This window comes from Gossypium arboreum, chromosome 5, assembly GCF_025698485.1.
Source record: "Gossypium arboreum isolate Shixiya-1 chromosome 5, ASM2569848v2, whole genome shotgun sequence".
In the NCBI taxonomy this organism is placed as follows: Eukaryota; Viridiplantae; Streptophyta; class Magnoliopsida; order Malvales; family Malvaceae; genus Gossypium; species Gossypium arboreum.
Window position 1 is genome coordinate 84,675,195 of NC_069074.1, and position 14,000 is coordinate 84,689,194.

At 28.4% G+C, this 14,000-nt stretch overlaps 1 long non-coding RNA gene across 1 annotated transcript; it reads left to right on the forward strand.

The window, feature by feature from the left end:
• Positions 1-8,562: 8,562 nt before the first annotated feature.
• Positions 8,563-9,306, forward strand: LOC128292874 (uncharacterized). The gene is made up of 2 exons (XR_008282838.1): positions 8,563-8,698; positions 9,075-9,306. It is a non-coding gene; the product is annotated as an uncharacterized LOC128292874 (long non-coding RNA).
• Positions 9,307-14,000: the final 4,694 nt, after the last annotated feature.

Sequence of the window (14,000 nt, forward strand, 5' to 3'; positions counted from 1 at the left end):
TCTCAAGTTACTTGCATGCTTGTCCTTCTTGTTTCTAGTGCATTATTACCATTGAAACATAGTGAATATGTAAAGCAAGGGCATAGTTTAGGAAGTGTGAGTAGAGTTCAAAACTCAAATGCTAATTTCCATGTTCAAGCAGAGCAGTATTTGGTTGGATGGAAGGAATACTCATTCCATGGAGTAGCCAATTCTTACCTTATCACACCTTTGCCTGTGATAACCATTCGGCTTTGAAATTTTAACTAATGTTTATTTTATTTTATTTTTTCAAAATTAAACTAAATTTTTTTTACAAAATTAAACTAAATCTATACTATTATTTAAGCTTCCGACTGTATTGGTGTCACGGGTCAATTGGGTACTAACTTGGTTAGGAGAAATTATTTTGATGCCCTTTTGTATTTAAAATAGAAAATAAGTTGTATTATTTGAGAATGTTTTTTTGTTTAAAAAAAGCAAAAATTATTCACATGGTGAGATTTAAACTTACGTCAATTACTCTATCGATGTTTTTTTTATATATAGCTTTTATATATAGCTTTTATATGCATACAAGCTTGATAGAATTTGTTTTATTAAGTTTGTGTCATTCTCAATCAGATCATTAATTTAATAATGAAGTTCTCAAAGGTTCTGATTTTTATAAACAATAAATATTGTTTTGACAATAATTTATATATATAATATTTAGAAAAATACTTGCAGATTCGAACTCATAATATTATATTATATTGTATTATAATCTTTTATTTTTAACTGTATCATTTTAATTAAAGTCTTTTTATAAGTAAATATGTATTTTAATTCGTTACACATTTCTCAATCGCATTCGCATTGTAGATTTGATAAATTTTAGTACATATTATTAAATTTAAAAATTATAATGAAATATATAAAATTATTTGAAATATTAAAATATATTAAAAATTTATCACACGATATGAGCGTGGAAATTATGTACTTAGAACATAGATGTTAGTTTAAAAGTCACATACAATAAATAATGAAATGTATAGTTTGAAACTAATTAATAATAATAATAAAATAATAATTAAATTTCAAGTACAATAAAATTTAAACAAATAAATACATAATATCAAGAATACTAAATGCACTACAATTGTTTTATCATCTGTCAGCAATTTTGAGTTACTATTGAATTGATTTGTAACATTAACTCAATCAATTGATGGGGCTAAAATTAAAATAAAGTTTTGGTTTAATAGTGAAGTTAATGTTTTATTAATGTAACTAGCACGAGATTCAAATCGAACCACATACAAATTTTTAAATAAAAAGACTAAAATATTATCTAATAACATAACTTATTTTAGTTATGAAAAGATATTTTCATAATTTTTTAATCGAGTTGGTGTCAAGAGTCAATGAGACATCAATTTAATCTAAACTTAAATAATAGTATAGATATTATAAATTCTTATAAAATTAGAATTAAATATAAAAAATAATTAGAAATTTAAATAATAATAATAATAAAAGATATTTTAGTAAATATATGAAATGGGTTTTCTAAACTCAATCTCAAAGGTTTTTTTTTTAAATAATAGTACCCTTACAAGATGGGGGTGGATGGAGACTTGTCAAGCTCAATATTTTTTGCCACCCAAACAGAGAAGTTCAAGGGAAAAAAAACCATGATGTTTGGATGGTTTTCAAACTAAGTTAAAAATTACAATTAGCTTAATTGAATTTTGCTTTTATTTAATTTGTAATTAATTTTAGTTTTTATAATGTAAAATATATATTATATATTATATATTATATATTATAAATAGTGAAAATACTATATAAAAATAATTTATAAGAGATTAATTTTTATTTATTTGAAAATATTAATTTTAAAAAATATTTTGAAACCCAAAATATATAAAATAAAACTCATTTTGTTCCAAAACTCAAAACCGAGGTTAGAATAGAAAATAAAAATTAAAATAATTATCATTGACGATTACAAAAATCGAAATAATCCACTCAAATCACACCTACCATAAGATTTTTTTTCTTCACTTTTATATTAGAATCTATAATACAATTTACTTTTGGAAGATTATCCCAATTCCTATCAATGTCATGTGCTTAGTGATGCTCATGTCAAGAGGAAAGTACTTAAAAAGTACATGTAGACTACCTCAACACTCACAGGTGTCAAATTTAAAATTTTATTTGTCCGTTAACTGTAACCAACCCACTTAAATAAATTGGAATTCATCAACTTCTTCCCTTAAATTCATCCATTTCTCTCTAATCCTCACTCAAAATTTTCCATAACTCTCCAACTTTCTTAAATTTTCCAACTCTTCTATAATTTTCAAGGGAAAAATGGTGGAGCACATTGACAAATTTGTAGTGAATATGGTAAACTCTTCAACTCAATTCTCTCTGATTTTTAATTTCTACAAAAATATTTTCATGATTTTTTGAATTTAATATTATTATTTTATAAATTTTTAACAATTCATAAATTAAGTTCTTTGATCCAACACAATTTACGTTTTCAGGAGCTCCATCGTCATATCGAAGAACACTTGAAGGTTGTCAAGCTATATGCGACATTTATGATAGTGAAGTTGAAAATTGTTTTGAAATTGGTTATTGTTTTGGTAGAAAGATAGAGGTTGAAAATAGAGATGTTCATGGGTCAAATCGGGTTGGATCTAAGTATGATATTAATATACTTTACGCTTACTCAAGCCCTACATAACTTAAAATATGGGCGTAAAGTTTTGCCCAAACCCACTCATATTTGTAGAAGACTAACCCAAGCTCATTTTAAGCCTACCCATATTATTTTTTACTTTTTTAAAAAAAATATTTATTTTATTTGTTTTATTTTAATAGTTTTATAAATTTTTATATAATTATCTTAACATTATTTTAATATTTACATTAGAATAGTATTATATATTTAGTATAGGTTTATTTTTTAATGTGTTCTAAATTACATAATAAATAAAGATAAAATAATATAAAGTATTATAAACCTAAAAACGGGTCGGGCTCGGGCCTTGAATATTTAAGTCTGAGCCTTGCCCATATTTTAATTGGGCATAATATTTTTGCCCAAACCCTTCCTAAATTTTAGGCGAGCCTTCAAGCTTAGGCGGGTAGCCCGACCCATGAACAAGTCTAGTTGTAAACGTTTACATCTCATTTTTCGTGTGGGAAAATGAGTAAATGACTATCACGCTTAAAAATGTCGCTTTAATAGTCGACCTTTCAATTGACAAGGAGGTGGTAATCACAATTAGTGCAATCAATTTAGTGAACGAGTGTAGTCGATTGGTAGGTGTCATTAAGGGAGAAACTGGAGAAACATTTATATAGGTGCTAGCTGAAGTACACCCATTGCATGCCACTGTGGAGGAGATGACTGATATGCCAGAGCTTAGTTTCTTTCGATGAGGGGAGGAATGTTGTTGCCAGAGTCGTTTTACAACAAGGTTCATACCATGTTTCTTCCTATATTCGAGGATTTTGAGACAGTGGATAAATTCAGTTGGGGTTCTACCACTTTTGTGTATCTTTATCGGGTGCTTTATAGGGCAATCAATCAATTGACCAATGAGCTAAATGGTTTTTGCTTTCTCTTGCAAACATGGGCATGGATATGCATGTCATGGTCAACCCACATCCTTTCGCAATTATGAGGGTTACCTCTTATTATATGATATAAATATCATATTGTATAATATCTTAAATTGTATTTTAGTACCCGCATTTAATTTATCTTGTTGCATTGATTAATGGAATGAAATTAGAGGTTGCTTGGACAGTCCATGCTATAAAAAGGACTTCACATGGTTTCATCGAGAAAGCTATCAATGAGCTAGTGAATAGGAATGTCGATATTGCGACTAAGTTGAGTGGAATTCAATATTCCTATTTATGAATAAAAATGTATTTGTATTTTTCATTGCAGTTTTGGTGGATATTGTACTTGAACAACACGGTTTTTGCCATAATATTAGCCTGTTTTTAAGTTGTATGTATTGTTCAAGGAATGGGTGCCCCTCGTCTGTTTTCACATCATGGAGTGATAACACTTTGATCGAGTGAAACGTCAGTTCATGTTTTTCAAAGAATTATTTATGGATTCCCAATACATTGAGTGATTTCGAATGGTAAATTTGAGGGGATAAGATCAATATGCAGAATGGGTCTAAATTTGAGATTGGTGAACTGAGTTGAGCATATGTAAGGAAATTATTCAAGATAGTAATTTTCAAGCCTATGAGTCATACATGCAATGGTTTAGTTAAGTGGGCAACGAACGATTTTATTTAGTGAAATATCTAGTTGTAGCACCCTTTACTCAAACTGGAGGCCTAATAAAAAAAAAGTCACGATGCCTTTTTACTAACAGCAAACCTCGAAAAAATGACACATTGACCTATAACAAAATTACATTTTCTTTTAGCTTGTCTATGCTTCTAATTGTATTTAACTGTTATAACAATTTCAATTTATCTTTTTGTCTCAATTAATCTAATGTGAAAAATCAATTAGATAAATCAAGAGAGTGTGATGCGTTTCTATCGTTAACTATACTTTGTTGCGCGCATATTATGATTTTAACCAATCAAACCCCAAATGCGCATAGTACAATATTTCTATACTCTCAATCGCATCAAGCAACAAGAACAAATCATAATTTAAAGAGCTCTATATCCTATGTTATGTTAACTATACTTAAAAGCTTTCCAACATTGTTTATTAGAGATGTTATTAGAAAGTATAGACAATTTAATAATCATTTGGTTGATCATTCAATCATGAATCCAACAATATAAATCATAATTTTTTCTAACTTTAGTTTTTTAAGTTTTAATCATAGGAGGAGCTTGATAGGATAATCTCTTGTAAGTTATTTTATTTAAATTTAATCAATAATTAGAGTTTTTATATATCAACAAACTTAAATATAGTTATACATGTAAGTATTGAAAATTTACCCATGAATGTAGATATCTATGAAGAAGAAAAAATTCCAACTAAAAACTTAAGGTCAGAACATGTTGATGATTCATTCTATGGAATGCTTATTTCAACTCAATTTAATCTTTTCGACTCTCTAATTCATTAGTGGAAAATTAGTTTCTACTTCCTTTTGACAATCCTTTTTAGGTTAAGGCTAAATTAGTGGACAATGTAATAGCTAAGTGATCCATCCCTTGTCCCGGAAGCTGCGATTTGAATGACCATTTGTTCATTTTCTTTCTTTTACATTGGCGAAAGGGAATGCATTGTTTTTCTAGTGAAGTTAGCAAATAATGCTTTACCTGTGTTGTACTCCACATATTCAGTATAGGGGGGAAGAACTGGGATCTAAAACAAGTGTAAAAAATAAATTCTGGGCAACTCTAGAGGGTTCTGCTTCTATTCATAATGCTAACTGTTGACCAAATATTAATATGGAAGAGGTAGCATCCGTTGACCAAGAGCTTGATTCTTGTATTATATATCAAGTAAATATGGTAGTCTTTATTCTTTGCTGAAGAGCTTGAAGTGCATATCTCCATCTTTATTCAAGTTCCAAGCACGCCTCGTTTGTTCCTAACATACAGTGATTGCAATTTATCCTGTAATCTTGCAAGAAGGTTATAAGAACCAAGAGAAAATCAGAACTCTATCTATTGCTGATGTGCGAAAATTTATTATGTAAGTGCACATGTTGAATTAAGTAATAAAATTATAAGAAGATATAGTTCTCAATAGCAAATCTCTAAGAAAATCCATTATACTTCACAGTATCACCGATTTTTAAGAAAGTTCTTAAATTAGAATTGAGATCTTTACTCAGTAATACGAAAATCTTGTTCACTGCATAGCCCCACCATCGATCTTAAAATTCTTCACCTCAATAGTAGGCCTGACGATACTCAAATGATATCCTTCATGCAAAAGCATGCTATAATCAATACACCTCCTCTGTTGCTGAGGAGTTCAAATCATCAATGGTTGATCACCAACCCTAGGTGAGTTCTCAGGATTCACAGGATATATCTTGATTGGTTGTATTTTAACTTGTTTGGTTGCTCTTCCATTCTGGCGATAGGTACCTTCAATTTTCGGAACAAACGGTATTAAAGAATTTGACTCAAATTTGTACATGCAATTCTACAGCACTTGAAAAACAAAAACAATATAAAATAAAATAAAAATAAATTCAAATAAAATAAAATAAAAATATCCAATCTTTGATTACTAATGAATAAAATTAATATTAGCGGAATATAACTTAAAATTTTGGTCTCTGGCAACAGCATCAAAAAAGATGTGTGAAAATTTGTTATTTAAGTGCACAGGTCCAATCAAGTAATAAAGTGGTAAGAAGATATCATTCTCGTGATGATCAAATTTTATGCTGCTAAATATCAACTATCAAATTTTTTCTAATCCACATCAAGAAAAGAAAATCTATTCACTGCTAAAATTAAATTAAAATACTTAAAAGAAATTTTATTAAACAGAAACGATAAAAATTACTAAGCTTTTCAATCAACTTTTAAAGATTTTGGAACTCTAACTTCATTCAATCATTCAATCTATGTAATTACTAACCCAGAACTCAATAGCATTGACTAAACCCTTCCAGTATCTAGCTAAGTTAATCCCCCTTCCCTACTGTCGTAACCATTTTTTTGGTAAAACGAGTATCGACTTGGATTTTGATAATGAAAATGAATAGAGGAGTCGCCACCGATCCTTTTTGACGAGGTGTGATCGGGTCACCTTGTAAAAGTGGTTGTTTTTAATAAATAGTTTGATTTATTTAAACAACAATTTTGGTCTACGCAAACCAAGGAAACAGGTTCGGAAGTCGGTTGCGCACGAGGAAGGATTAGCACCCTCGATACGCCCAAAATTAGTACCTAGTTGATTAATTAGTGTCTTAGTGTCGAAAATTGAAAACTTGGAAGACCTTTGAAATACGATCCCCTTTTTATAAAAAAAAAAAAAAGTTCAAGTGTTAAAGACCTTCTCATCTCAAAATATGAAATGTCACATCCAGTGAGTTAGGACACGACATCTTGAATTTTTGAGAACGAGCTTGCCTTTTATATAAAGCTTACGTATTCTAATTTGTTAGAAGGGTATTCGGTTATTTAGAGTAAACGAGAAAAATCGAAACCCAGTAAGTTAGGGTACGTTTTCCCGAGTTCTCAAACACCGAATATTGCCTTTGTTTTAAAACAAATTCATATTTCGAGGTAACGAAATGTCATACCCGGTAAGTTAGGGCACAACACTGCGTATCTCCGAGAATGAGCATTTTCAAAACTCGTATAGCAATTTAAAAGAGTATTCCGTTATTTAAGTTAAATGAGAAAAATCGAAACCCAGTAAGTTAGGGCACGATTATCTCGAATTACCAAATACAGCATATCACTTTTATGAAAGAATTATTTTGAGGCATTGAGTAAAAACATAATGTGATTTATAGTAAACATAAAAGCAAATTAATATGAATAAAAACATAATGACGGGAGTGATAGTGTCAAAAGCAATAATATGAATAGTTGTAAAAGATAATATAATGACTATGTAGAATTAATTAGTCTAACAAAAGAGGGTAATAATATTCAAAATGTTTGTATATAAAAATAATAACAAAAGGATATGTATATATATATATATGCAATACTAATAATAGTGGGAATAATAATAAAAATGACGTTAGAATAAATACAAGCATGAATATAATAATGATGACAATAAGAAGAATAATACATTAAAATACGTTCTTATCAATAATATTAGTGAGAAAAAACAGGGATGATGATAGTGTAGTAAAATGATAATAATATGTAAATAGAGGTAATGGTAGTGAATAAATTTAATAGTAACAATGTTAATAATAATATTAGTAATAAAACAAAAACAAACAATAAAAGTAATAATAATAACTACTGTAATAATGACAGATAAAATTAATGATACAATAATATAAAAATAATAATACAAATAACTAAGTATGAAAAGGAAATGTAACTTTAATGGTAATAATAAGGAAAATAATAATAATAAAGTGGTAACGAAAGTAAAAAGAAAATAATAATAACTATAATAGTAAAGTATAATAATACAAGAAATTAATAAAATTAATTAATTTAATAATAAAGGAGTCAAATATCCCAACTAGGGACTAAATTGAACTTAAAAAAAAAAAGAATTTGGGGCCGATTCGAAAATATACAAAGAAGAAAGGGACCGATTTGAAGGCGCGAATAGCATACAAGGTCCAAAAATGAAATAATCCCCGCCCTCCTAAACGACGTCGTTTGAATGGGGGCCCAAAATGAAACCAAAGTAAATTTTAAGGTATAATTGAAATAAATAAATAAAAACTTAATTGCGAGAACAGGGAAAAGCGGAGGGACTTATTGAGAAAATATCCCATTAGGACAAAAACGCGCGGATCCCCTAGCGGGTCGGGTCGCCTGCGCGGGTCGGCGCCGTTTTGAGGTCTCCATAATCCCCTTAAAACTACGTCGTTTTATACTCTTATATAAACTAAATTTTTTTTTTTAAAAATTCATTCTTCCCTTTTGTTTTTCAAAAAATGTTTCTTTTCTCTCTGCGCAGATTCTCCTAGTCCGGTCTAAGCTCCGGCAAACTGCCACCGTCCTCCGCCGCGGACGTCGTCGCCAGCCACCGTCGAGTTTCGAAAAAGGTGTATTTTTTGTTTTATTTTTATATTTTCCTCTTTATTTTAATAATATATATATGCACAACCATGTAATCAGGAAAAGAAAAGTAAAAAAGAGAAAAAAAAAAAAAGAAAGAAGAATCGATTCGAAACTTAGAAAATTTAAACACCTTTCGATCTCTGATTTTGATTTCTTCCTTGGGCTTCGTTCTTTTCTGCTTTTGATGTTGATGAAATCTCTGTTATTTGTTTTGTGTTCTTTAAGATCTAATAATGTTTTTCATTTCAAGAAGAACCGAAAAAATGTCCCCCCCTTTTGGTTTTTTAGTTCGGCTTTTTAAATAGCCTTTTACATTTCTTTTTCTTTTAATATCTGTTTATTCTTCTGTTGTTGCTGCAGGCAAACGGTGGTGGAGCAGAGGCCACTTGCAGGCGTCGGTGGTGGATGGGGTGGGGAGCATGTGCTGACGGCTAGGGTTTCCTTAGCTTCTTCTTTTGTTGTGTGTGTGGGCATGGGTAGGTTTAAGGTTATTGGCTTAGTGGGTTTAGGGGTTTTGGGCCAAAAATTGAGCTTGTACACCTACTAGTTATATTTCTATGCAAGGAAAGCTGGTAAAGTCACTAAAAACAAACCTACTGAGTTATTTAAGGAATCAGATATATTCTTATTCTAGCGACAAAACTAGTTTGTCGATACTACTAAAGTTAATCCTAATCTATTCAATCGAGATTTAAATCTTAATTTTCTCTTTTAAGACAAATAAAGATTATCAAATTAATACAACTTGGTAATTAGACAAGCAGATTAAACAAGCACTGATTAAATAAATAGTTAACACAAATCAAAACAATTGAAGAGAAAATAATTAATTATCTAAGACCTAAGGTCCATCGTTATTCCTAAAAAATAGAGTTTTCAAGTTGATTTAAGAAAACATCATAAAAAGAAATTCAAAACAAACTTGCATCGAGAGAAGTAAAAAAGAAATATTCTATAAAAAAAATAATTATCAAACTAAGGTCGAATGCTCCGAGTCTCTTTGTCTTGTTTCTTAGCTTCCAAGTTAATTCCCTATTCTTTTTTTCTCTTTTCCTCTTAAATCATGTCATCCCTTAATTTTAGGGCTTTAATTGTTCCACTCCACCGGACGCAAAATTGCAACGGAGAAGACAACTTGCTGTTTGAAAATTCTGACTTGAAAATTTTTGCTCTGCTGCACTGAAATCTAGTGGAGCGGAAGACTCATCTTCACTACTTTTTACTCTTTATGGATCAAGTTTTTCGTTCCTCATTTGGGACCTACAATAGAGAGAGAAATGACAATTCTAAAATTAATAAAAACCAAACAAAGTCCAGGTAAAATATAATTAATCTAAAAATTATAAAATACAATAAAAATTAACCTACATGCTCAATATACCTCGTAGAATACTATAAAAACTATATTACCATAACTCTAAATACGAGAGTTATCAATTGCAAACACGAACATCGTGCATGTTGTTTAAGGAAGTGGCTGCTGGTGAAGAACGTATGCAGGGTCCAAGGATGTATAAAACATAGGGTGAGACTTTAATAAGGCAAAGCAATAAGGTTGCAAAATGGTTGATGGGGGCAAACAAGTGGGAAGTCAAAAAAATTTGGAGGGCTTAAGATTATGTTATATATGTTATGAGAGTTAATTCTTTATAGTTTTATAGTTTTTAGAATGATTAAATCAAATTTGTATCATCTTTTTAGATCAAATTATAATTTTACCAGTAAATTTTATAAATTTTTGAAGAGTTAAAAACATAATTTTCCTTTTTAAGGGACTACTGCCCTTGTCTTGCCCCTCTGCCTTGGCCAATGACTGGCAGAATCAATCGGAGCTGGAGTAAGCTCGCTTGATGTCTTCTGATTTATCCCTCCACCAAATGGAATCGATACTGTCGAGTATTTTGTACATGAACTTGCAGATATCTAACACGATTCCTTTTGGCTCTGTAACTACAATTGTACAGACTTCCATCATGCAGCCCCATGCTGTTAATATTAACTTCCAGCAATCATTTTTTCCCTTTGATCTTTCTATGATAATATCAAAATGACTCAAATATATTTGTTGATAATAAAATCTAATTTTCAAATATATAAAACTTCGTTTCTTAAAAGTAATGTAATGTAAAAATTACACAATTATTCATGGGGGACGGGATGAAAAAGAAAGGGAAATACATGGAGGCGGTGGTGTCTATGGTGTAGCGAGCAACAAAGGTCTTGGAGGCGGTCCTGGAGGAACAAACATTCCTTTAGAGCCATTAAGCTTTGGAGAAGGAGGCCTTGTAGGGATCGGTTTCCCAATTCTTCTGACGATGATGACCACCTTGTTTTGAGCAGAGAGTTGAGTCATTAGGGGAAGTGTTGGATTAGCTTCACAAGTTTGCAACATTAAGCCATGGATAAGAATGAGGAGTAAACAGCAGCAAGAAGGAGGAGAAATATCCATTGAAATTAAAAATAAAAAAAGGGGACGTTGATTCTGATGAACTGATTCTTTTGCTTTAAAACAAGCTGAAAAAGCTATGAATTTTTGTTGTGAAAGCTGAAGTTTTTGTTGACTTGCTGTTGTCAACTGATAATATCTTTTCCGTGATGAAAGGCGTACATTGTTGACTGCCTCAGTGAGCTGGCTGCCATTAAAGCCTTGAAACAAATGAAATCCTGTACGGAAATTGTGGATTGAGACTTAAGTATATAAGAATTTGGGTTAAAATTCTCGTAAGTCCCTTATACTTTACAAATTTAAAATTTAGTCTTTATATTTATATTTTTAGAAACTTAATCTTCCTATTGTTTAGATTTTAAAATTTAAGTCTAATTATTAATACTGTTAATTTTTTATTAAATTTGTTGATTTAATATTTTGAAATAAAAAATGCTAATTTAGTAGCAATGTCACTAAAAATATGACAATATAATGAACTTGAAATTTTAGTAATTTTTATAATAAGACATCTTTTATAATTTTCTTACTACTGTATAAAATTTTATAAAAAATTCTATATTTTATAATTTTTACAATTATTATAATTATTTTTCTAATTTTTAATAAAATTTAAATATTTTTATATTCTTTTATTAAATTTTAATAATTTTTATAAATTTTATTGATTTTTATTTTTTATTGCCACATGTCGTGCAGTGGTTATGACATATGGTAACTTTAATTGGAAAAAAAATAGAGAGCAGTTAATTTTAACGGTCAACTATTAAAATTAATGGTCAAAATGTCTTTTTTATGCATTTTAGCAGTTTAAGTACCCAATTAAATGCAAAAACTTGTGATGCATTTTGAATGTTTAAATACCTAATTGAATAAAAAAATTGTAGTGTCTTAATTGTTTTAAAAAAAATTGAGGGCTTTTTACACTTTTAAACCTTATTTATATAACTTTAAATTATTAAAAAAGCTGTCCAACTTTTTTAAAATATTATTATTTTTAAAATGTAAAATTTATATATGATATATTATTTTCTAACTGTAATTTTATATATAATATATTATCTTTTTATCAGTGTTATAAATTTTAGTCATTAATTATGTGTTTTTCATAAAAACTTTTGGAGATAAACCTGTTCACAAGCAGGTCTATTCACCCATATTTGAAAGCTGCCTGAAATATTGGAAGTTTGGACAAAAGTATAAGGCCTAAAATAGACTTGGTAAAAAATTTTTAACCCCGTTTAAAACATGATTGAGTTTAGGCTCCAACATTCAAAACTCGAGCTCAACTCATTTTCTACTTTGTAATATATTTTTTATTTTATTTTATATATTATGTAATTTATATAAAATTAAATTAAATATATAATGTTATAATGTTAATATTATAAAATATGTTATTTATGTTTAAATTTTAATAATAAAAATATTAAATTAAACATAACAGCTTTTTAATAATTGAAAAATAATATGGATAAATTTAAAATAGGTTTGAGTTAGTTATTTTTAAATATAGTTGTGCTGGAGCAAAATTTGAGGTTTGTATTTCAAGTCGAGTTAAATTACGGCAAGTATAAGGTGAGTTAATATCACTATATAATTTAATCCAGCTCAACTCATGAACATCTCTATTTAAAGATTAGGGTTAATTTTTTTTTGTAAAGATTAGAGTTTAGTTAGTTGATATTTATATAGATATATGTATGCATATTATCACTAGTTTATATACAGATATTGATTGTGCCACATAGGGCTTTGTAGGAATGGTAATAATTGGGTTGGGCTTGACTATTCCATAGAATTAAGGATGTTTAAAAGGTCAGTTCGGTTATTAATCAAATAGAATTACTATTAATTGAATTACTCGAAATATATAAATTTTAGCTATTAATCGAATCAAAATTTTTCAAATACATTAACCGAACGAAATATTTCTATTAATTCGATCAGTTAACGAAATTTATTTATTTTTCTTTTTGTTAAAATAAGTATAAAACATATAAAAATACATTGTTAATGTTCTTTTTTAATAGTTCAAAATATATATTATATATATTATATATAATATATATTATTTAATTCAATTAATATAAAAAAATAGTAGTTCAAAAATACATCGCTAATATAAAAGTATATTATATATAATATATATTATTTATTTCAATTAATTACCGATTTGAACCGAATTAACCAATAATCAAAATTTCAAAAAGTATTAATTGATCTCCGGCAAAACTAAATTTCGACTACCAATCAATTAACCGAATTAAATCAATTCGATCGACTAATTCAATTTAACGAAACTATAAACACCTCAACATAGAATTGTATACTTTTGTAAATGTGGAAGCTGTTTAATTAATTGAGTGGAATATCCCATTAAAATATTTAATTTCGAAGAAAAGAAAGTAAACATAAACTAATTTGCTAATATATTTATATAAAGTTTAAATAAATTTTGTAAAGTAAAAATTATAAAATAAACGATAAATTACATTCATTCTTTAATACATATAATTGATAATTTAACTTCGACAAAAAATAAAAAAAATAAAAGACTAGATGAAAAAGAAGTGATTTTTCTTGGAGAGCTAAAAGAAATTATAATTAATAGTTGTTGGTTTATGTATCTATAAAAATATGCATGTATATTCTTTTTAGCATTAATTTTAATATAGATTTTATTATATTTATTGATATAATGTCTAGAATTATTTTAATAAGAGGATAATATATTTTGGCGTATTTAAATTTATATTTTCCTCAGACCGACAACAATATCAATATTAATTAAATTAAGACTCAATCGACATATATTTTTAAAATAATAATAAATAGAT